This window comes from Callithrix jacchus, chromosome 7, assembly GCF_049354715.1.
Source record: "Callithrix jacchus isolate 240 chromosome 7, calJac240_pri, whole genome shotgun sequence".
Classification (NCBI taxonomy): Eukaryota; Metazoa; Chordata; class Mammalia; order Primates; family Cebidae; genus Callithrix; species Callithrix jacchus.
Window position 1 is genome coordinate 83,197,301 of NC_133508.1, and position 23,483 is coordinate 83,220,783.

At 54.7% G+C, this 23,483-nt stretch overlaps 1 long non-coding RNA gene across 2 annotated transcripts in view; it reads left to right on the plus strand.

Moving 5' to 3' along the window:
• Positions 1 to 3,193: 3,193 nt before the first annotated feature.
• The window catches only part of LOC144576990 (uncharacterized), a 34,435-nt gene continuing 14,145 nt past the window's right edge, over positions 3,194 to 23,483 (plus strand). Inside the window, exons 1-3 of one of the 2 annotated variants that reach the window (XR_013520024.1) lie at positions 3,194 to 3,585; positions 6,113 to 6,306; positions 10,127 to 10,217. This is a non-coding gene — a long non-coding RNA (uncharacterized LOC144576990). Of the gene's footprint in view, positions 3,586 to 5,336; positions 5,559 to 6,112; positions 6,307 to 10,126; positions 10,218 to 23,483 lie in introns of those variants that run through there. The other variant, XR_013520022.1, reaches the window with a different exon arrangement.

The window sequence follows — 23,483 nt, forward strand, 5'->3', positions numbered from 1 at the left end:
GGAACTCAGTCAGAGTGGAGCTTGGGTTAAGACCCAGACCCCTGGCTCACAATTCAGTGCTTTTGCCACAAAGCACCAATTCCTTGGTCTGACATCAGCATGTCTCCAGGATCCTCCATGGCCTCTTTTCCCATGGCTCCACCACAGCACTACCTCCTTCCGTTCCCTCAAACTGGAGCCTTCTCACCAGTACAAGCGCAGCTTATGCTTCTGGCTCCGTGCTGCTGTTCAGACTTTTCCCTCCACTTGAACACCATTGCTGTCTTCTCTGTCCTTCAAGCCCTGTGTCAAATGCCACTTCCTCCAGGAAGCCTTTCTTGATCCCTCCAATACCCCCTCCAGCATCATTTTCCCTTCATCTGAACTCTCTTGAGATCTTCCTCCCATCAAATCTCTCCCTTCCCCCATCCCATACCTCTTTGTAGCCCTACTTCCTGCCAACTATGCAAATTAATGAACTCACTTTTCCCTGTGCTTTATAGCACAGACCTTCTGAAGACAATGCAAAGGAATGGAATCCATCCACCCTACATATTTTGAGCAACCGTTTTGAACACAAATGTGAAATTTCAGCAGAAAAAAAGCCTGACTTAAAATCATTTAACTCATATGAAGACCCCAGGAATTGCACAGCAGAGGGGGCAGACTTGCCTCTGCCTCCCAGAGAAGGAACCACTCAGGGTGTCCAGGTGCAGGCTGGACAGGGCTATTGCCGATGTCACCTGTCCCCCCACACCAACTCTACCACAGAGTCTGAGATCTCTGCAGGAGAAGGAGCCTCAGAGTTTCCCCTCAAATGGAGTTAGTAGGGCTGGTGAGCTGGTGACCTGTCTTCCCTGCCCAGTTGGATGGAGGTCTGAGCAGCTTGGAGAAAGTGGGAGACCTCAGGTGTCTCCTGCATTCTGGGCACCAGAGGGCAGCATTGAGCTTCTCAAGTCCCAGACAGCCTTTGCCCTCTGCTCTCAGACCCACTGTCGCAGTGACTTCCTAAGTGAAATCTGCAGTGACATCTCCAGTGAGATCTATTGCGCTGATGGGGAAACTAGCAAGTGGAGCGACGGAGATAGAGGGATGCAGGAATTAGCCAGGCACTTTGGCTTTACGCTAAATATTTGCAGATTTTAAGATGCAGGAGGTAGACTTCTATTTTGGCTGGAATTAGCCTGGGGAAAAGGGGAGGCAGATACCAGCTCAAGGGACTGAATAAATGGAAAGCCCTGTCTATGGTACCTACCATAGACAGGGTGCAGACTTCCCTTCCGCCTGGGCTTTCTCTAGTATCTCCTGAGCTGGTGTTTGGAGTCAACAACCTTCTTCCTCCCCAGCGCCAGCTCCAGTGCTGACCCCTAACCTCTGACTCCTAACAACTACCTGCCAGCACCATCTTCATCCGAAATCACTCGGTGGTCTGTGACTGTGGATGTCATTTGCTCTCCTGCTGTGGAGACCTCTCTAAGGTCCATGTGGGGGTACATATGGAACCTCCTGGACCCTATGTCTCCTCCTCTCCTTCCCACTCCAATTCCTTCCACCATGGAGGGCTTGGTCGGGGTACACACACGGGTCCAGGTTCTGGCTCTGTTTCCTCTGAGACATTGTGCAAATCTTCAGCTTCTCTAAGCATCTGTAACATGTGGCTGAAGATCACGTCTGCCCAGCTGCAGGATGAGACAGACCCTCAGAAGCCAAGGGAGCAGGTGGGAGGTACTCGGGCTCCCGCTCCCCAGCCTGGGAGTCGCTGTGGGGTGAGGGGCCTGCTCAGGTCTGGGTGTCTGTGCCCAGAATTTACGGGGAAGAGCCAGCCCCTCCTGCGGGTGCCTATGAGAGAGCAACAGGGTGGGTCACTCCAGCGCAGGAATTTAGCTCAAAAACAGGAGCATTCCCAGGGTGAGGGGCTCTAGAAAAGTTGGGACTAAGGGGCCTGACTAGGATGTTCCGGGAAGGGGGTCTTGAATTCTGACCTCGGTTCTGCGTAAGACCTATTCCCTTTCTGAACCTCAGCTTCCCCTTTGGCTGACTGGGGAAGGGGTGCCCACGTGCCCCCTCCCGCATTCAGTTCCAAGGCCCGGCTAGTCTGCCCCGCGCCGCTCAGGGACCGCCCGGCCTTTATGTCCCACCCAGCGCACGCCCCTTCCGCGGCGCGGGGCCTCGGGAGCGCGGGGCAGGCAGCCCGGGTGGGAGCGCCCGCGCCCACGCCCACGCCCACGCCTCCCGCGGACACTGACGGGCGGCCGCGCAGGCCCGCGCCCCGCTCCGGCTCCGCCGGCCGCGCCTCCCCGGGCGCCCGCATTAAAGCGCATATGCAAGCCATGAATTATCAACTGAAAGGAGTCAATTACCGGCTCTAAAAACGAGTGTCTGCGCCCGCAGCGCCCGGGGCCATCCGCCTATTTACGGAGCGATCTCCCCCTCCCGGCTGGGGAAGAGGCCGGGGGAGGGGGTGCGGGGAGAGAGAGAAAGACACGGAGAAACGGAGACCGAGACCGGGAGAGAGCCGGAGAGGCAGGGACCGGAGAGCCTGGGACGGGAAGTAGAGGCGGAGAGAGACCGAGAGCCGGCGAGAGGCGCGGAGGGCCGGATGGGGCCAAGGCGGCTCATTCCTTCTTCTCCCCCGCGCAGGCGGGGAGAGGTGGGGTCTCAGAACCTCCAAGGCCCTGTTCTGCCCTTGGCGTTTGTGTAAGGACGCAGGCCCTCCGCACTGCCGACTGTGGCACTGGGCAAGGAGGCCCCTAGACTGGGGTTTTGGGGATAGATCTGGGGCTCAGGTAGCGCTGGCCTGGGCGTAGTTTGCAGAGAGACCTGCCTTCCTGGCAGGAAACTGGGGAGGAGGCCGCGGCTTTGTCCGGGGTGGAGGTAAGAACGAAGGCTGGACAGCATGACCACGAGTAAAGGGAGGAGATGTTGGGGATAGGGACAAAGTGATGTGGAGCTTCTGCAGGGATGATGCGCAGCCTCTCAGCATTAAAAGATAAACAGGGATACCAGCGCCCCGGCCCAGTGGGCCCAGGAAGTCCTGCTTCCTCCCCACTGGCTCAAGCTGTTCCCTCCTGTGGAAATGCTTTTCCTGCCTTCCCCCTACACATTTTGTGAATCCACGCCTCTCCAGCCTCTGTGCTGCCTTAGCCTCAACACAATACACTCCTTTTAAATATTATTATTATTAGTGACAGGGTCTCACTCTGTCACCCAGGCTGGAGTGCTGTAGTGCAATCATAGCTCACTGCTACCTCAACCTCCTGGGCTCAAGCAATCCTCCTGCCTCAGTCTCCGAAGTAGCTGGGACTATATAGGCTGTGTTATCCAGCCTGGTCTGGAACTCCTGGCCTCAAGCGATCCTCCCACTTCAACCTACCAGTGTTGGGACTTCAGGCATGAGCCCCACCACACGTGGCAACACACCCATTCGATTCCATGACCCAGACCTGACTTTGCCATAGGGCCAGTCCTGGTCTGTGTTGCTCAATATTGGGCCGTTGGAGGAAGGTTCTAGAATGTTTCCTGAAAGAATGAATGGAGGAGAAGGAGTAAGCTGAGCTAGAGAACACATTGGCCTGGACAGAGACTGTGACAAAGACGGCAGGGCTGGTGAGTCCAGAGATGGGCCTCCCACACAGATCAGGTGGAAGGTGTTAGGCAACCATAGTACTGGGGTGAGGCCACAGAAGTGAGTCCAGCCCTTGCTGGGAGAGAGGGGGACAGAAAGTGTCAGGGGCAGGGAGAGAAGGGTTAGATGGAGAGCTGTCATCAGCACCAGCAAGTCACTGCCAGAGCCTTGGGGCTTTGACTTAAATGCTTCCTGGCCTCTGAAATCCTAGGTCTCTTCTGTCTCTTCTGGTGGAAGAGGTGCAGGGAACTCCCAGTAACTCTGAAGAAGGAATGGGGCCTGCACCTGGGCAGTGAGAAGATTCCAGATTTGGGAATCAAACAGAATCTTTCTTTTTTTTTTTTTTGAGACGGAGTTTCGCTCTTGTTACCCAGACTGGAGTGCAATGGCGTGATCTCGGCTCACCGCAACCTCCGCCTCCTGGGTTCAGGCAAATCTCCTGCCTCAGCCTCCTGAGTAGCTGGGATTACAGGCACGCGCCACCATGCCCAGCTAATTTTTAAAAATATTTTTAGTAGAGACGGGGTTTCACCATGTTGACCAGGATGGTCTCGATCTCTTGACCTAGTGATCCACCCGCCTTGGCCTCCCAAAGTGCTGGGGTTACAGGCTTGAGCCACCGCACCCGGCCCCCAGAATCTTTCTTTTCTAGCTGTGGGATCCTGGGCAAGCCTCTTAACTCTGAGCCTCAGGTTCCTCATCTTTGAAATGGGGATGGCAAGGGGAGGTGCCTTACACCTGTAATCCCAGCACTTTGGAAAACAAAGGCAGGAGGATCTCCTGAGCTCTGGAGCAACCGGGCTAGACTTTGTCTCTATAAAAAAATTAAAAAGTAGCTGTGCCTGGTGGTTCATACCTGTGGTCCCAGCTACTCAGGAGGCTGAGGTGCCATTTTTTGAGGCTACAAAATGCCAAGCCTATGATAATGGATTATCTCTCTTCATAACAGCTTTCTAAGATGGCTAAATCATTTTGCAAACAAGGCGATTCTAAAACAGGCAGGGATTGGAAAATGGCAGATAAAGTTTTGAAGCCAGGTCTGACTCCAGAGCTTCTTTAACCTGTGCACCATGGAGCCTCCTAGACCTGGTCCATATACCCCCTGCCCTGTTCTCTCAGCCCTTCCAGACTGGCTGAATCCAGACTCAGGGAAGTGGAGGCTGCATAGCTGTCAGGGCAGCTCAGGTCCAGCAGAGGTGGCCCCTGGGGGCTTGTTCCCGCCATGGCATGGGCTGAGCGTCTGTCCAGCTTGATGAGTCTCCAGTCCCGCCATGCCATTAGCGGGCAGCCAGAGGGGGTGTCTGCAATCGCCAACACTGGGGTTCCCACTGCCGCTCGCCTATTAGTGGCTGGTGGCTTCATGGTGATTTATTGGGGCTTCTTCATTTCCCCTTGGTCTGCTATAAACATATTTATACCACCAGAGTGACCGATAAATTTCCCTTATGAATCCTGTTATCTCCCCTATTAACCATCCGTCACCTTTTATGTGGCCACAATGGGCCAGGCCAGGGCACCAGGGCTGGGTGGGAGGCCTGCAGCCCATAGCCCCGGAGCCCAGTGAACTCTTCACCTCCCCCACTGCCCCCCAGACAGGGCAGCTGCTGCCTCCTTGGAGTTGCCTCTAGGATGAGGATATGGTCCTGGGAACAGACCGGATCAGGCGGGGCCTTTGAAATGTGGCTTCCTCCAGGGTCTCAGTCGGGGAAGTCCCTCTCAGGGCTAACCTACATCTCTCCTACTGTAGCTCAGGCTTCATTGCTTCTCAGTGAGCAGGAGCCTCCTGAAGCTGCTGCTCTTCCTTCTCTCCCCACCCTCAGCTCTCATCCTCATCCTCTAAGTGCAGCAGAAAACTAAGACACAGTTAGATGGCATTTGCTGAGCAAGCATCTCCTCTGTACCAGTCACTCGGCATGCTTGACTTCATGTGATATTCACACAATCCTAGACCCAGGTATATATGGCCCTATTTGCCAGATGAGGATGAGGAAATAAGGTTCAGAGACATTAAATGAAGAGCTCAAGATCACCCAGCCAAAGGGTAGAGCTGCGATTTGGGGCTTTTCTGGCCCCAAAGCTGGTGCTTTCAACAACTGCACCATACAGCCTCTTCAAATGCTCTTGGCTGGGAGAAGTTAATCAAAGAATGTTTTTCAGAGTGCTATGGAGCAGGAGAGGGAGGTGAAGAGAGGGGAAGAGATGGGGGCCCCCTTTGGAAGGCTGGTTGGGAGAAGTGGGCAGGGGTGCGGAGAGGGGAGTAACCTCTTTTGCTTTCCAGTCAGGGAAACTCAGGCACCTGTTCAGTCAGGCCCCAAGTTGCTGGGGGTAGGGGGTAAGGTCTCTAAGAGCCAGAGGGCACCTGTCCTGCCAGAGCCTGGCTAGAGGACTAGGACTGGCTCAGACCTTCTCAGCTGTATGCCTAGGGCAGGGACCCCTCGTATCTAGGACTCAAACTTCTCCTGCACCTGGCCATGGAGGGTTCTACCTTTTGACTACCTGATATACCAGCTTCCTTGGAAAATGGCTGAGTGTCCTGTCTCCTCCAACATCACCCACAAAATCGGCCACAACTACTGACAACTCCTCTGGAGTGAAGATGACCCCTGTGGTCCAATGAAGAATTCTGAGACTTGAGATGACCAGAGTCTGCCTTCTGAGTCCTGGCATTGCTTCTCCAGCTCCAGGATGATGGGCATAAAAAGGTATCCTTATTCCCATTTTATAGATGAGGCAACTGAGGCCCAGAAAGGGAGGGGATCTGAGCAAAGAATGGAGTCCTGGGGCAAGGGATGCGGACTGGGAGGGGACTCAGCAGCATGAGAGCCAAGAGGAAGCAGAGATGGGGACTGAGGGGTGGAGTGTCATCTGCAGGTCTGGGTGGCCACCGGTGGAGGTGAGGGGCTCAGCTCTCTGGAGGATGTTTAATTATTCATGTCCTCAGCAACAGAGTCCCAGGTGGTCTGAGGGTGGCTAGGGAAGAGAGGATTATGGACTTAGCACCCCAAGGAAATAGATTCTCTTCTGACTACAAGAGGATATGGAGAGGTCATTCGGGCCATTCCCCTGCCTCCCATGGTACAGAGGGAAGAGCTGATGGAGGGGCAGTTGGCTACAAGATCTCACTCCTCTCCCTCCTAGCTCCACATACCCCAGCACTAAGCTGGGAGGAAGGAGTTCTGGGTTCAGGTCCCACGTGGTCACTGACCTGCAGTGCACCCTGAAGCATGCCTGGCCTCCTCAGGGCCTCCTCCCTTAGAAAATTTCCAGCTCAGACTCCAGCCTCCGTGCTACCATAAGCCACGGGGACACCCTCCCCTCAGAGTTGGCCGCAACGCTCCTGAGTTGCGGCCAAGGCAGGGACAAGCCAGACACTCTGGGTGTCTCTCCACAGTGGCTCTCAGCCTTGCTCTGTGTCCTGGGCTCACCTGCTCCTCTCCCTCCCCTCCTTCCACTTGCCCTCTCTGTCCTACCATCTGTCTGTCTGTCTCCCTTTGTCTCTGGTCTGGCTGCCTCCTCCTGCTCCCCCACGTCCTCTCCTCTCCACAAGGTTGGTCTCCCCTGGAGGGAGGGGTAGGGCTGTGAGTGTGGTGAGAGCACATGTGAGCTCCTTCCCTCTCCCTTCCCGCCCCTCCAGCCCTCGTCTCCTCTCTCTCTCTCTCTCTCTCTCAGTCATTTTCAATGTCATAAATTTCCACGTCTCTCTCCTCCATTCGGCTATTACCTGCGCCTCCGTCACCGGCTGCACTCTCGCTCCCAGATGGGCTAGGCCATCTCCGCTCTGCAAATGACTCAGGGAGAGAGAGGCAGGGAAGGAGGGAGAGAAAGGAACAGAGACACGAAGAGAGACTGAGAGAGAAAGCAAGTGAGCAGAAAGAGACTGAAGCAGAGAGGGAGAGAGGCAGGCGGGGTAGGGCTCAGAGCCTCATCCTCCTCCAAACACAGAGGTCACAGCCAACAGGGAGCCTGCCTGCCCCGGGGCTCCAGGCAACCGGGCAGGATTGGGGGCTGGTGCTGAGCCTGAGGTGGAGTCAGGTTGCCCAGCTTTGCTTGCACCCAGTATGGGACTGAGTCCACCTCTTCCACTTCCTGCCTGCCACCCTTGGGCCAGTGCTGTGCTGGTGGTATTTCCTCCTTCCAGGAGGTCGGCCCTCTGCTGTACAGTGCGATAGCACTCCATGGGGACACTAACAGGTGTGTTCAGAGTTCCTGCAGCTGGGGCTGGGGCTGCCCTGGAAGCTGTGCCTCTTTCTCCGGAAATGGGCTCTGGGCACAAGGGGCTCTCTGCTCAGACCAGGGCTTCTCACCACCAGTTGGAAGCTCCCTTCAGGTTGCCTATCTTCATAGGAATGCCTAGCTTTTGCAGGACTGCTTCTTTGGCTGAGAGCAGGGCTTCTGGGAAGATCCAGGTTGTCTGGGTAGAGAGCATTTCCAGGCAACCCCATGGGATAGGGAGTGGAGCTGAGGAAGTGTCACTCTCCCAGGCGGGAGTAAAGTGGCAGGACTGGGAGAAAGCGGACAGGGAACCCTAGGCTTCTGAGATGCGGCTGCGAAGCACCAGCTGGTGGTATTAGTGACAGCTGTGATATGTGCACGCTGCTGCTAATGCTAGGAGGGTATGGAGCCTGGACCTGGTGCGGACACCAGAACTTCCAGAAAGGTTTACTAGCTTCTGCTACCAATACCTCCACATGCTCGTCTTCCCAACAGAGTGATCTCCCTGAGGCAGCAAGATAGGTTGAGCCCAGGAGTTGCAGGCTGTAGTGAACTATGATTGCACCCATGAATAGCCACTGCACTCCGGCCTCGGCAACAGAGCGAGACCCCATTTCTAAATAAATAAATAAAAACAAAACAATGCAAATCTGATCATGACACCCTCTTGCTTAACCCCTCTAGTGGCTCTACCTTCCATAGTGAACAAAACCGAAGCCCCTGCTGGTCCCAGCCTCCTTCCTGTCTCTCTGCTGACCTCAGTCCCCTGACAAGACCCAGAATATGCCCAGTGCCTCTGCTCTTTCCATGCCCCTCTTTCCACAGAGCTGGCTCCTCATCCCTCAGCTCAAATGTCACTGCAGAGGAGCCCACCCTGATCAAATGCCAGGTCACCCCATGAATCTCTAGCATGGTGTTCTGAACACCTGTTTTGTGACCCTTTTTGCACACTGTCACTGTGTTTCCTGATCTGTGAGCTTGCTCAGTGTCAGATTCCTCCAATGGGTTGTACCTCCCGTGAGGTCAGGAGCCGGGTTTGTCCTGCTCACTAGAGATGGCACCTGTCACGTTATGAACCTTTAAGGAGTGTTTGTTGACTGAATGAATGATGTTGATGTAGGTGCATCCTCTGACCTTGGTTTGGATGGGAACTGAAGTTGAGATGGATGTTGAGGCTGGACTGATGGTCTCAGGGCTGCTGTCCATCTGGCAAATTTGATAAAATTCCAGTGTGATAGAATCTATTTCAACAGGGAAAGGCATTTTGCCCTGATGTTGGGAATTTAGTTTATGACCAGGGTCAGGCCTCATAAAAGAGAATTCTTCTTAACTAATGGCCATGCACACTGGAGTTCCTTCATCTGGGTAAACATAAGACACACACTCACACACGTGTGCTCACCACAGGCATCTCCATGCACAGAGTGGCCTCAGGCAAGCCACACTCACACACATACAGTCCTCAGAGATGCTGTGTACACACAAAGTGACAAACCCAGTTTTATGTACATTCCTGCACATGTAAGACACAACCTCACGGGGGTATTTGTGAGCAGATGCACACATACATGTACACATACCTGCAAGTATGTACATATATGTGCAGACACAGTCATACAAGCCAACATAAACACTTAAAACAACATTAATGGAGCCAGGCATGGTGGCTCACACCTGCAATTCCAGCACTTTGGGAGGCTGAGGTGGGTGGATCACGAGGTCAGGAGCTTGGGACCAGCCTGGTCAACATGGTGAAACCCTGTCTCTACAAAAAATTAGCCAGGCATGGTGGCATGTGCCTATAATCCTAGCTACTTGGGAGGCTGAAGCAGGAGAATTGCTTGAACCTAGGAGGCTGAGGTTGCAGTGAGCTGAGATCGTGCCATTGCACTCCAGCCTGGGAGAGGGCAAGAGTCTGTCTCAAAAAAAAAAAAAGAAAAAAGGAACGACATCAATGGAGAAGACACCTGTCCACCTGTTCACCTGCTTGCTTGTTGGGGTGTCCGCACCATGGAGTAACAGCCTAGGGCTTCCTCCTGGCAGTGGGATGCATTACAACCCCCCACTGCCACCCTGGCCCCACTCCTCTCACCCTTTCCGTGCCCCCTGCCCCCATGGTCTTGTGAGAGACTCAAGCTTCTGCAAACTCAGTCTGTGGCCAGAGGCAGGGCTAGGCTGGAACTGGGGTCAGGACTTGGTCTGTGGACAAGGCCAAGGTTCACTGGGTGACTGGGGGTCAGGCTCATCTAGGACCAAGGTCAAAGTGACCTGGGGCTGAGGTTTTCCACCTTTCTGTGTCTCTGCTTACAGGTGTACCCACCCCCATGTGCGTCTCTCTGAGGAGTCTCTGGCAGGACCAAGACTCAGGGTCCTCGTCATGGCCCTCTGCAGCTGGTGGAAGGTGAGGGGGGGCAGGTGCGGGGGCCGGGCCTGGGCAGATAGCTGTGAGGTACGTTTCCATCTCTGTGGGTCGGGCGGGCGAAGCCATTTCCAATCTGCTCTCTATCATTTTCAATATCATTAATCCCAGACACTCTATTTTCCATGCCTGCGCAGCCAGGCCCCCGAGTGTGCGCCGTGTAAAGTGACACATATTCATCACCGGCTCGTGGCGCCGGCGCCGACGCTGATACAATATTAGTGTTGCCCCCCCCTTTTGGGGCCCGCTCCGCCCGGCTCCCCGATGGCACGAATCCATCACCTGGAGCCCGTGTCACTTTCCCTAGCAGCCACATTTGTTTGGGCACTTAGGAGGTAATTGTGGCACATTAGCCGGGGCAGGGAAGGGCTCTGGGCCCCTGGGAGGAGGGGGAGGCCAAGGCATCTTCTTCTACAGCCTGGTCCAGCCCCTGGGTTCTGGATTCTTGCTCAGCCTTGAGGGAGAGGATCTTGGGGAGGAACCTGTGTGGAAGAGGTCATCTCAGGCCCCATCAGAGGAAGTCTCAAGAGTGGTTCCCCAGCTTTCCTGTGAGCCCCAACATTGGGAGTTGCTCCACCTATGCCCTGGCTTGGAGGTGATGGCTTCAAAACCTTTTCTTACCAACCAGTCCCCATCCCACTACTGAAACTCAGAATGTGACAACACTAGCTCTGCTGGCTCCATTCCAAGTTCCATATGATAGGGGGAGCGGGAAGTTGGAGGAAGCAGGAGGGAAGACACACCCCAGCCCTTGGGAGCCCAACTCTGAGGGAAAATCTGGTCCTGCCCTAGAAGCCTGGGCTGAGTGAGGAGGCCCCCTCCTCTGATGGGGATAACATGGTCCACCCCTCAGGAACCCTATCTGCATTCAGGTGGAGGGAACATCACCCAGCCTAACAAGTGGCCCAGGTCTGGGCCCTTTTGGGAAGGCTGCCTGGAGGTGGTGAGTTGGACTCAGGGACAACCTCTAGATGCACGGAGGCCCAGAGTGGCTGCAGAGTGGGGAGGAGCAGCAGCCGGGGTCATTGATCTGAGCAGAGGCCAGACCATGGAAGGGCATGGGTTTTCCCTCCCTAGACCGCAGGCCTAACACGCATTAACCTCGTCAGCAGACAAATTGCCTGTCTTGTCAAATTCCCTTTTAAAATGCAAACTCGATTTGACAGAGTAAACGGAGCGGAGGTGGGAGCGGATAATCCAGTGGAGGCTCATTAGCGAGGCCCAATGAGAGGGCTCTGCTGGGATGGCCTAACGGACTTGCTGTGATGAACCTCTCAGCCTCTTAGCATCCCACCATCCACTCAATACCCTGACTCATGTGCCCTACTGCCCAACGCCTCACACAGTCTGGGGACCCCAGCTGCCTACCACTACCTCTGGGAAGGTGCATCTGATGGCTTTGGAAGCAGACAGAGCTGGGAGCCAGGCTCTGCTTCTATTCCTGTCCACTAAGTGGCCTGGGGTAGTGACAACAGCAACCATCCCCCCAGAGATCCCACTGGATCACAGTGTGTCTGCTCTCCTACAAGGCCCATGCTGTAGGGGTCCTGTGGGTTGGCATGATTAATTTACTTATGAATGAGAAACTTGGGGGTCAGGGAGGTTGCCCGGCTAGAAAGAGGCAGGCAGAGTGGGGGCTTGAACCCCAATCCATCAGACTCCGCCAGTCACACTTGTGGCTACTGTACTACTCTGCTTTCCTGGATTGTAAATGGTTGTCCTTCCTTCTCTGCCTCTCTGATTTCAGTGTTTTCACTAGCTATGCAGGTCTAGAAAAAGTGAGTTCCCTTTGAACCTCGTTTATCTCATCTGTAAAAAATGGGTGAACAACAGCTGCCCAGGTCAAGGGTTAGTGTAAGGAGAATTTTAGTAAGTATTTGGTTTAATGAATACTAATAACTGCCCCCTCAATATCTACAGATAACTTAGCCTGAGGGGTGTGGGTAGGAAGGGGTGGGTATGAAGGTGAGAGAAAGATGCCAGATTTTCCCAGCAAGCAGCTCACGAACAGACCATAGACCCTTTCTGGCTTTTGGGACCTGGACACCTCTAGATGGGCACCTTCCCCTGGCTTCTCAGCTCCATGCCTGGACCCCTCTAATAGGGAAGAAGCCCATGGCCACTCTCAGGGCCTGGAGTGGGGCTGATGAGTCTCCCAACTCTGAGAGGGGTGTCTGGGCAGGTAAAGGTTCCACCTACCAGGCCATGCCTTCCTGTCCTGTACCACAGCCAGGCTCTTGCTGCCTGTTCTTAGTAGTTGGAATAATAGACAATTACGAGGCTCTGGAGGGCAGCTGCCAATAGGTAAAGGGCTGTTGCCCCACCTTACCTTTCCCGGGGTGCCCCCCCACTCTGCTCCCTCACAGGTGCATGTGATGGAGCCTACCAAGGCTCAGGCGGCACCTGTCCCTGCTGCCACACAGAGCGCTGTGCTGCTTGGCCACCTGGGAGCTGGTGCTGGGTGTTCTCTGTGAGTCCCACTGCCTGTTGCTGACCTCACAGCAAGAGCCTCACCCCAGTCTCTGCCTGCCTCAGAGGACAGCTTGTCAGACAAGAGGCGGGGAGTGCCACCCACTCCTTTGCCCTTTCTCCTCTGCAGCCCACCCCAACCAGGCTTCACAGGCACCAAACCAGTTGCTCTGAATTCCACCACTTTCCTGCCATGACTCCTCAGCATCCTCAGGGGACAGCTGCGTCTCTCAGCTGGCATTCAAAGCTCTACACAATCTGGCCTCGGTTTGCCTTCTGGTTTCTCTCTCGGCATAGTCTCCTGAGCTCCACTGTCTGCCTCTGCCAAGCTGTGGGTTACCCTGCCAAGCTGTGGGTTACCCCGAGACTCAGCATCGACCTGAGGGTGGGGAGCCTGTTCCTCATCAGTCCCATCTGCCCCCATCCTCACCTGGCTCTTGCTGGGAGCTGGTAGGGATCCCTCTGAGACCCTGGTCCCTGGCTGGGAGTGGGGTGAACCACAGGGGAGGAAAGGCTGAGCGTGGGTGGTGCTCTCAGCCTCCCTCCAGTTGTCTGGCAAGCCATCCTCTGAGGCTGGCCTAATTCCCTTCAGAGCCTGGCTCCCATCTTCAGGGTGGGGCTTAGGGAGCTGAGAGCCCAACGCTAATGCCTAAGAAAGTCGTGGGTGGATTAGAAATCGAGGGGGATTAGGGCCAGAGCTGGTGGCTGATGCAGAAGCAGAGCCCCTCCTTCTGAGGAAGAGGAGGCTAATCCTGCTTAGTGCCTGAGGAGCTGTCATGCTGAGGGGGCTTCTTCCCATCCATTTGGGCTGCCCAGACCCAATGGGAGCAGCATGAACACCCATCCACTCCCTCTGTCCTTCAAACTTTTTGTCTCGTGTCCCTCCAAACCATCCTGCTCCGCCTTGTCCCCCACAGAACCCCAGCCTCCAAGCAACCTCAAAACTCCTCATCCTGCTGTGCCCACCAAAACTGCCCCGTCTAGCCATGTCCACCAAACTTTATTACCACCTACATCTCCACGCCATCGCCAGGGCCCATTCATCCCTCTGCCCAGAAAGTCTGCAGTAGATGCTGTAGTGCTGCCCACATTGCCCTTGAGGGCCAAGACATTCCTGCAGTGCTGGGAGTGTTGGCCGCTGAGGGCTCACGGTTGAGTTCCTTCCTGGGGGATGTGTCCTCAGCTGCCTCACTCAAGGTTATGTCCCCTTGTTGGGGGCAGTTCACAGGTGACTGGTCAATGTGGGAGTCTGGCCTCCCCACTTCAATCTGGGACAACTCTGAAAGGCCATCCCAGCAGCAAAATAGGATGTGAGAGTGACTGAGGCCGCTGTTACAACTGCAGCCCAGTTCAACCAGTTTAACCTCTCCTGGCCAGTGTGGTGTCCCCACTGCCTCCCCATGACATTGTTCCCAGAGCATTTCCAAAGACCCCACTGTACACTCCTTTCCCAGTCTCTACAAGAGATCTCACCTTTCACTTTCTGAAATCCCAGGCTTGAGGATGGAAGATTAGATTGCTCAGGGAAGGGCTTGGATTAGGAGCTCCTGACCTGGTTGTCAGGTGAGGACCAGCAGTCCCTTCCCTGGGGATTAATCCTCCTGGGGGCTCCTTTAGTTTCAGTGGTGTAGGTAGCAGCCCCATGGGGAGGGAGGTCCTGCCCTGGAGAGCCAGTCTGGGATCCTGGCCTGAAGAGGGAGGCAGATTCTGTCTGGGGAGCTGATTAAGGAATGAGAGAGAACCCTGGCCTGAGAGCTTCATCTGAGAGTGGAAACAAATTGTGTCCCCCTTCCAATTCCTCATGAGTCTGGCTTGAGAGGAGAGGCAGAATTCTGACTTGGGAACCTGCTCTGAGCGGGGAGGAAGGACTCTATACCGAGAGCTGAGTCTGAGGGTGCAGGCTGGCCTCTAGACCAAGGGAAGAGGCTGGCGCCAACCCAAACTGCCTGCTCTACTGGGTCCCTGGCCCTACCATCAGACGGGTCTTCGCTTGTCAGCCTTGGCTGGCAAGTGTGATGCCTGCATGTGGGGGGAATGGGTCTCTGTGTTAATAATGGGAGGGTGTTGGAGAATAACAGGAAGGACACCTACTAGCTGGGTCCTTAGCGCCATCAGGCTTGAAGCTCTGTGGGAATGGAGACCCTCCTGCATGCAGGGCCTCTGAAAAATGCTGGTCCCAGGGTAACTTGAGAGCAGGGACAGGGAAGGGGATGGATTGACCTTTGAGAGTTTGTTTGGGATGTGGGGTCAGTGGATGGGGACCACTCCCACTCTGTTCCCTACTTTTGATGGACAGATGTTAATGACATTACCAGCGATTGACTAGAAACGAATAAATAATTCAGTCTGGCCTGAAAATGGGAGAAAAGTACTTAAATGCTATTGACAAGCCAGTCCCTGGTCTCATTACCCATGCAGACTCAGGCCTCCACATCGACCATGTCTCTGAATTCCTCTAGACCCCACTCTGGGCAGCCTCAGGCTCCCTCCTACCAACCTGGCTCAAGTTGAGTGTGCAGAGGGTTACCTGAGACCAGGTGGAAGGCGGAGGCTAGTGCCTCAGCCCAGAGGGACCCTGCTGTCCAAAGGACAGCAGTCCCCCAAGTTCTTCCTCTTTTCCCGGATGCTGGCAGCAGTGTCTCTTCCCAGGCAGGGTGGTTCTGGGAAGTCCCTCTGCAGCTCTACTCCAGGTGCATGTGCATAGGGGCACAGGCGTGCACTCACAGGGACACATAGAGCCAGCCCTGCAGCTGCGGCATCCTCTTCCAGGACACAAGAAGAGGGATGACCCCCAGGGCGGCTGTCAGTCACTGTGCTCTTGGGGAATACAAACTCATTAAACGTTTCCCTGCCTTGTCCCAGGGGCCCTAGTCCCCGAGTCAGGCCTGAGGAGAAGGAGGAGGAGGAGGAGGAGGAGGAGTAGGAAACAAATGTGCAGCTGATCCTTTAAAAGCACATCCTGTATTTCTGACCCTGGAGAAGAGACGAGGGGATTACTGAGGGTGCGGATTACCCCTGGAAGGCCCTGTTTGTGGGTTCCCAGGGAGCTGGCATTTCTAGCCCCTGTCACACACACAGCTCCTCCAAGCAGCAACTCTACAAAACAAAACCTTCCATTTTCTTTAAGAGTTGCCTCTCTTTCTTAGCTGCCTGGCTCTGACACCCCTTCAGGGTGCCTCCTCTGGTGTCAACAATCAGAAGCCAACAACACCTGCTGGTCAGAGATGGGGGAGCCTCAGAGACCCTTTAGCCCAAGGGATGGGTCCCAAACAAGGACTCAGTGGAGGGGAATTTGGGAGGGCAGGCTGTGGCCTCAGGCCTGGGGCACTGCATGATGCTCCAGTGGATATGAAGGGGTCCACTCCAGCCCAGCCCAGGAAGCCATTCTAAAAGGGACCCTATCTCTTTGCAAGTCAAATAACCTGCTCTCTGGGTGTGGGCAGAGGCCCTGGAAGCCCCCAGTGCCTATCATGGTAGCCAGACCCATCTCCTCATTCCCTTTAGAGACCAGATCCCTCACCTTGCCATCTGTAGGGCTTGGGCTGTGGTTGCCAGTACCTGCCTCCCTCCTGGTCTCCTTCCTGCTGCCTGCCAGAACTCTGCCCCTAGCAGGGCTTGGCCTCAGAATATCCCTGGACCAGCCCCTCCCTTTCACTGCCCCTGCCCTACAGAAGGTGAAGGGCTGCTCAGCTCTCCGTGCACAGCAATCTCCCCCACCCCGCCTCTGGAGTGGGCTGAAAACTCGGTTGTCCTGCTCATCATCCAGAAGGCCCTTCTTGCTCCACATTTCCTCCCTCTGTTGTGTCCCACGGGGAGTCATTTATCCAATCGACTGGCTCTCCTCAGTGCAAACATTCACAGGAGCATTAACAAGCCTAAAACCCAATTAGCCTTCAATTACTCAGGCCTTAGTCAGATTTTCTGTGGTGGGGACAGGGGTGAGGAATGTGTTTGGACACTGCCTGGGCGGTACTCCCGCCCTTTGGCCAACCCCCCCAACCCGTGCACCAGCACTCCTGTCGCAGCCAGCCTGCTCCCCCCTGTGCTCCCTCTTGCCCTATACCACCTTTTCTTACTCTTCTCTCCTGACCCCTTTCCTACACCTCTCTAAAAACAATCATTGTTCTTAAATGTACATACCCAATACCTAAGGTTTGCAAAAGCTTGTAAAAACATAATGCAAAAGAAAAGAAAATGAAAAGTTAAATCCTGTTCTACCTCCTGCACTGTAAATCTTACTGTCAGTAATTGGGGGTTCTCCTTCCTTCCCTGTTTGATTCTATACATTTACACCCTCCCCCAACAGAGTTTTAAGTGTTTTCTAAACATCTTCAAATTTGGACCATACTCATCATATAACTATTCATACCTACTCTTTTTTTTTTGAGATACAGTCTCCCTCCATCACCTAAGCTGCAGGTGCAGTGGCGGGATGTGGCTCACTGTAGCCTCTGCCTCCAGGGTTCAAGCAATTCTCCTGCCTCAGCCTCCCGAGTAGCTGGGAGTATAGGCATGCCTGCCATACCTGGCTAGTTTTTGTATTTTTTTTGTAAAGACAGGATTTCACCATGTTGGCCAGGCTGGTCTCAAACTCCTGACCTCTAATGATCTGCCCGCCTTGGCCTCCCAAAGTTCTGGAATTACAAGCGTGAGCCACTGTGCCTGGCCCATATTTACTCTTTTCACCAACCAGTGACATCTTATTTAGTTTGTACTTCTCTTTTCCCTCATCTGCTTTCCCTCTGCACCTCTCCGGCATCTTTCTACATCTCCTCCTTTTTGGATAGATAGTATTCCATGGTTTGGACACATCCTGATGTATTTAATCAGCCCCTTCTTGGTGGACATTTCGTTGTTTCTAATGTTTAGCAATGACAAGCATCATTGCAGGGACCCTCCGTACTTAGATTGCTGTACAGAGGTCAGAGTTTCTGTGGGGCAGATTCCTAGAAGTGGAATTATTTGGCTTACAGGGGATGCATATTTAAAATTTTGATAATTATTGCCAAATAATTAATCAATAATTGCCCCTTACCTCCAGAACCTCCAAGGTTGTGCCAGTTTGAACTCCCAAGAGTCTCCATTTCACCCTGCTTTCATCAGTGTTGGGTATTACCTTTTTAAAAATAATTGCCAGCCAGGTGCAATGGCCCACACCTGTCATCTCAGCACTTTGAGATGCAGAGGTGGGTGGATCGCTTGAGCCCAGGAGTTCAAGACCAGCCTGGGCAACATGGTGAAACCCCCATCTGTACAAAAAATATAAAAATTAGTCAGGCGTGATGGCTCACACCTGTAGTACCAGCTACTTGGGAGGCTGAGGTGGGAGGGTGGGAAGATGGCTTGAGCCATGATTGTGTCACTGTACTCCAGCCTGGGCAATGAAGCAAGATGCTGTCTCAAATTAAAAAAAAAAAAGATTATTTTATTTTCATCTCATTGAATTTGTACTTCTTTTTCCTCTTCTCCTTTCCATCTTCACCTCTCCTTTACTTCTGTGCCTCACCCCTTCCTCAATTCCCTTCCACCTACCTTGCTCCTGTCTCTCCTTCAGCCCCCTCTTTCCTCACCTCCTTTGTCCCTGCCACACCTTCTTCCCCACATCTTTTCATCCTTTCTTTCCCCCTCCTCTTCTCCCTCCTCCCCTGGGTACTGCAGTCCTGGGGGGAGGGCAGCCAGAAAAGCTATTAGCTTTGCCCCCCTAATACTCTGAGTCCCACTCGCCTCTTAACACCTCCCTGAGACTGGGCCTCTAAGCCCCATCTCACTCTCGTCTCCCTCTAATCACTAAGGCTTATTTCTGATTTTCTGAAGTGACAAGGAGCTGGGTTTGGGGGGAGGGAGGGCTGTCAGCCAGCATCTCCCAGGATTGAGAGAGGGAAGGATGCAGGGAGGGAGGCCTGGCTGGTGGGACGGAGTGGTGAAGACTCCAGCAAGGCCCTCCTCACTCTAAGCAGGGAGGCCAAGTTCTCCAGCCCCTTCCACTGTGGCTTATAGTGTATATACTTCCAACCTTAGGGTGTTCTTTAAGGCTAGATAGATTCTATTTTCTCTGGTTTCCTCTGTAAAAAGGAAAGTGACTTTCTCCCCTTCACTCAAGGCAGCTTCTGTGGACAGAGCCGCTAATGCCCTTCTTCCTCCCTTGCCACCACCCTGCTAGAAGAATCCTGCCCTTATCTCTCCCTGCCCCACCCCTTTCATCCTGCAAGTGGTAAAAGCCTCCAGGCTGCAAAGCCTGTGTCTTCTGCTTCCCACCTTATAGAAATCCAGGTCTCCCCTCCCCTGTCCCAAATCCATCCCACCAAAAGCTCAGTGAATTGGCATAAATTTAATTAGGGACAGCAGCAAATCTCTTGTCGTTTTAAAGACATTTAAGGTTTAAAATATGTGCTTAGAGGTCAAGAGAGGTGGGACGAGGAGGCCAGAACTAATTCCGGGGAGGTACAGTTGGGCCTCTGTTCTAGCCCTGCTAGGTGACCCTGGGTGCTCCCCCTGGTGTCTCTGAGCCTTGGTTTCCTCAGCAGCCCCCTAAAAGTTCTGCAAGGCCCATCAGGAGTACCTTGCTCTCGCCTGGAAGTGTTCTTGCTGTGCTAATTTAATTACGTGGCCTAACTGGGCCCAGGGTGGGGAGGTAGTTAATGGCAGCTGCAGAGACAGTGAGTAATCAAGAATTAATTAAGCGTTTCTGGGGATTCCCAAGTCTGGGCTAGGGATTCCTGGGAGTCTGGCTATGGCTGGGTAGGGAGTGGGGCCCCTCTAGCTCCCCACTGCCCTGTTCCTGCCTCCTCAGGAGTTGGGGAAACAGCAGGCCCTAGGTGCAGGAAGGTTCTGAGTAAAGGGCTGTCCATCCATTAAAGCAACCTCTGATCAATGGGATATGGAACCACACAGTGGGGGCCGGGCACAGTGGCTCCTGCCTGTAATCCCAGCACTTTGGGAGGCTGAGGTGGGAGGATTGCTTGAGCTCAGTAGTTGAAGACCAGCCTGAGCAACATGATGAGACCTAGTTTCTACAAAAAATGAAAAGCAAAAAATTAGCTGGGCATGGTGGCAGCCACCTGTAGTCCCAGCTACTCAGGAGGCTGAGCGGGAAGGATTGCTTGAGCCTGGGTGGTTGAAGCTGCAGTGAGCCGTGATCACACCATTACTGCAGTCCAGCCTGGGTGACAGAATGAGACCCTGTCTCAAAAAAAAAAAGACCCTCACCAGGGCCAGCAGTGGGGTGGCCTGTGAGCAGGTGCCTGGACCTGTGGGTCTGGGGCACTTCTGTTAAGGGTTTAGCCTGTGTCAGGCTGGAATCCGTCCAGGCTGGGCAGGTGAAAAAGGAAATGTGGCGTTTCAGCCTCTGGGCTTTGGAGTCAGGCAGCAGAGTTTCAGTCTCTGCTTTACTATTTTGCTAATGGTGTGCCCTTGGCTGAGGGCTCCCCCCAAAATGCTTTACCCTCTGCCCCAATGCTTATCCTCCAGATATTCCCAAAGCGGGTTCCTTCATGGTCTGCAGGCTTCAGCCAAAACGCACCTTCTTAAGAAACCTGCTTTGACCGCTCAGTCTCATTTACCCCCGCTTCCCCTACAGTCACTACCGCATCACCTTGCCTTACTTTCTGTTCATTTATTTCTTGTTTCCTGTGCATCGCCTGCCCCCTTCACTAGTCAAGTTCCACGAAGGCAGAGACGGGGTCGCTGTGGCTCACAGGGGTATCTGCCGAACCCCAAACAGCGCTGGGCACATAGAAGGCGCTGGGAGAAGGAAGAGGCCTCTCTGAACCTGTTCCCTCACCTGGAAAATGGGTCTAATCTCATACCTTACAGGAGCCCCTGAGGTAGTTGTGAGGGGGATTCGCAGAGGGGACCCGGGGAGCTACGTAGTCACCGCCTCGTCACTTGCTCATTGCATACTCGGGCATCCCAGGCCGGGCGACGCGGCCACGGGGATGCAGCCCGGGGTCACGCCCGCCGAGCCCCCGCCCCGCCAGCCGCGGGCCCCGCTCCTTCCCAGGCGCCCTAGCGCCGCCGGCGCTTTGAAGTCCCAATCCGGCAAATAGAGTCAATCAATTATGAAGGGAACAATCTGGCGGCCCCTCGGGGAGCGGCGGCCGAGCGATCCCGGGGGATTAGGCCGCAAATCGCGCTGAGCCTCCCTAAGTGACAGCGAGAGAATCGCGCGCGGCGGCGACGGCGGCGGCGGGAGCGGGAGGGAGCGCGGCCGCTAACCCGATTATGCAGATCCGCGGGGGGCGCGGATTAGGCCTCGGGGGCGGCTTCGCCCTAAGCGGCTCGCGGATTTGGGAAAAGTTTACTCGGGCGGAGGGGGCGGAGACTCCCCCGGGCGGGCGGCAGGGGCTTCTCCCAGCCGGGTGAATGGAGGACCCGCCCGCAGAGGCAGCCGCGAAAGGGTGGGGCGGGCGCGCGGGCCGAGCCACAGCCACAGCCACAGCCACACTTGCCAGGCGCATACACTCACACGCACACCCTGGCCACAACAGCCGAGTCTGCACCAGCCCACGGGCGCACGCGTGCTGCCCACGATCACCCTCCTAAGCCACAGGACACTCGCGAAAGCGCGAAGCCGCGCCATTATACAGAGCCAGGCTCACGCCGGCTCACACGCGCAAGCAGCACTGCCTCGGGGTCACGCGAGCATCCACGCATTCACAGACACACAATTTGGTGTTCAGACGCCTGCCTCCTTGCGGTTCCAGCAGAATCTCTCAGTCAACGAGGTGTCCCTGCCAGCCTATGTAGCCGTGGGACTGACTGGTGCACAGCCCTGCACCTGAGCTCTCCCACGAACCTCCCCGCTGCTCCTCTCCTTGAAGGACCTTGAGGACAAGAGTGTGTTAGTGTCTGTGAGTGTGTGTGTGTTTGAGTGTGGCCAATCTCTGGAATCTGGGCCCAGTCTTGGCTTCTGCGCCTGGGGCCTTCTCAGGGTAGGTGGAAGGAACTGAGGCAGGACGCTGGGATGAGAAACAGGCGGAGTCCTCGTGGTGACTCTGGCTAGGGGATCCTCTCTGCAGGGCTGGGGGTCCAAGACATTCCTCACCAGGCCTCTCTGGGCCTGCTGCTTCCCTGAGGTGCTGTGGGGGGTGGGAGGGGGCGGGGAGAGAGACAGTGGCTTCCTTTTACCCATCCAGGGAAAGGATACAGAACTGAGCTCCAAGCCCACCCAACCCAGGATGCAGGAAAGGCTCAGCCTCGTTTCATTTGTAAAACGCCCATTGTGTGTGATCAGTGTGTGTCCGTGGTCCACACACGTGTTCATGCTCAGTGTATGTCCATAGTAATATGTATGTTTTTATACAGCATGTGTTTGTGGTCAGTGGAATGTGTATCTCTAGCCTCACAAGCCTCACACAAACATCACATCACACACAATGGCTGTGGACACACACTGACCACGGACAGGCACTCATCATGGACACAGACAGTGGTGATGGACACACTGTTCTCTCTCTCTGTCTCTCCCTGTCTCTCTCTCATACACACAACACACACACACACACACACACACACACCCCCTCCTGATAGAGGCCAATCCTTTGCATGGATAGATGGTGGACACTGAATTGTTGCCAGAGTGGCACGAGGGCCCTGGGTGTGGTGGCTCACACCTATAATCCCAGCACTTTGGGAGGCCGATCAGGTGGATCACTTGAGGCCAGGAATTCGAGATCAGCCTGGGCAACATAGTGTGACCCTGTCTCTGTAAAAAAAAAAATTTTTTTTTGAAAACCCAGAGTGGCAGAGGGCAATTGCTGTGGCATGGAGGGCACCCCACCCCATGCCCTAGGCAGTGATAGAGTGACCCTGTGGCTGACTGGATGAATGAGGAAAGGGAGGTCAGGGTCAATAAGTCTTTAGCAATCAAGACGCCAGCTTTGCCTCCAGCCCCCATGCTGCATGTATGTATACGCCTGTGTGTCCATCACACCCAGCACTGTTGCCACACACACAGAGGGTGTGTGTGTGTGTGTGTGTGTGATCCCCAGAATCTGGGATCCACCTTGAGATGGCCTGGGCTGACCCCTGGGATCCCGGTCATGGTGGGATGGGGTGCTCTGTGGCAGGGTGAAGATGTGCTCTGGGTATTTTAGGCAGCTGGGGTCAGTGGGAGTGATGGAATGGGACATGTTCCCCTCCCTGTGCAGCCATAGCTAAGCCCTGGCTCTGTCTGGGCCTGGTTCTCTCACTGGCTTTTCCTGCTCTAGCCTTTCTGGTTCTGAGTCCCTGGGTGGTGAAGCCTGAAGAGTTAGACCCTTGGGAAGAAATCCCACTAAACCCTCTTCTCTGGGGCATCCCTGACCCACTGGATGGGACCCGCCAGGCAGCCTCACCCCCCATGAAGGTTTTTAGCCCCCTATGGGGCAATCAGGGCCGATTTCATGCTTAGGAAGGCTTCCACTGGCCAACAATGGGGCAGATCTGATTAGGCGGCTGCAGAGAGGGCTTGGTCACAATTAATCAGCAGCCAGGCTGCAGGCAGAGGCCGCCCAGGCAGAAGCCCTGAGCCAAAGGTGCACAAGTCAGGGATGCTCCCAGGCTTATGGGGCTCCAGGGAGTGACGATGGGAAACAGCAGGCCCGCAAATAGCCAGGGATCCTCCAGAGGGGGCGGGCCATGGCCTCCTTTCCCAGAGCCTTGCCCCATCCAGACCCTGCTGCACCCCTTAGAGGATGTGTATCCTTGGGCAAGGTACTTAGCCTCTCTCTGCTTCATACATCGTCTTTAAACAAAAAGAAGAAAACAATACCTTTCTCATAGGATCTATAAAAGAAAATG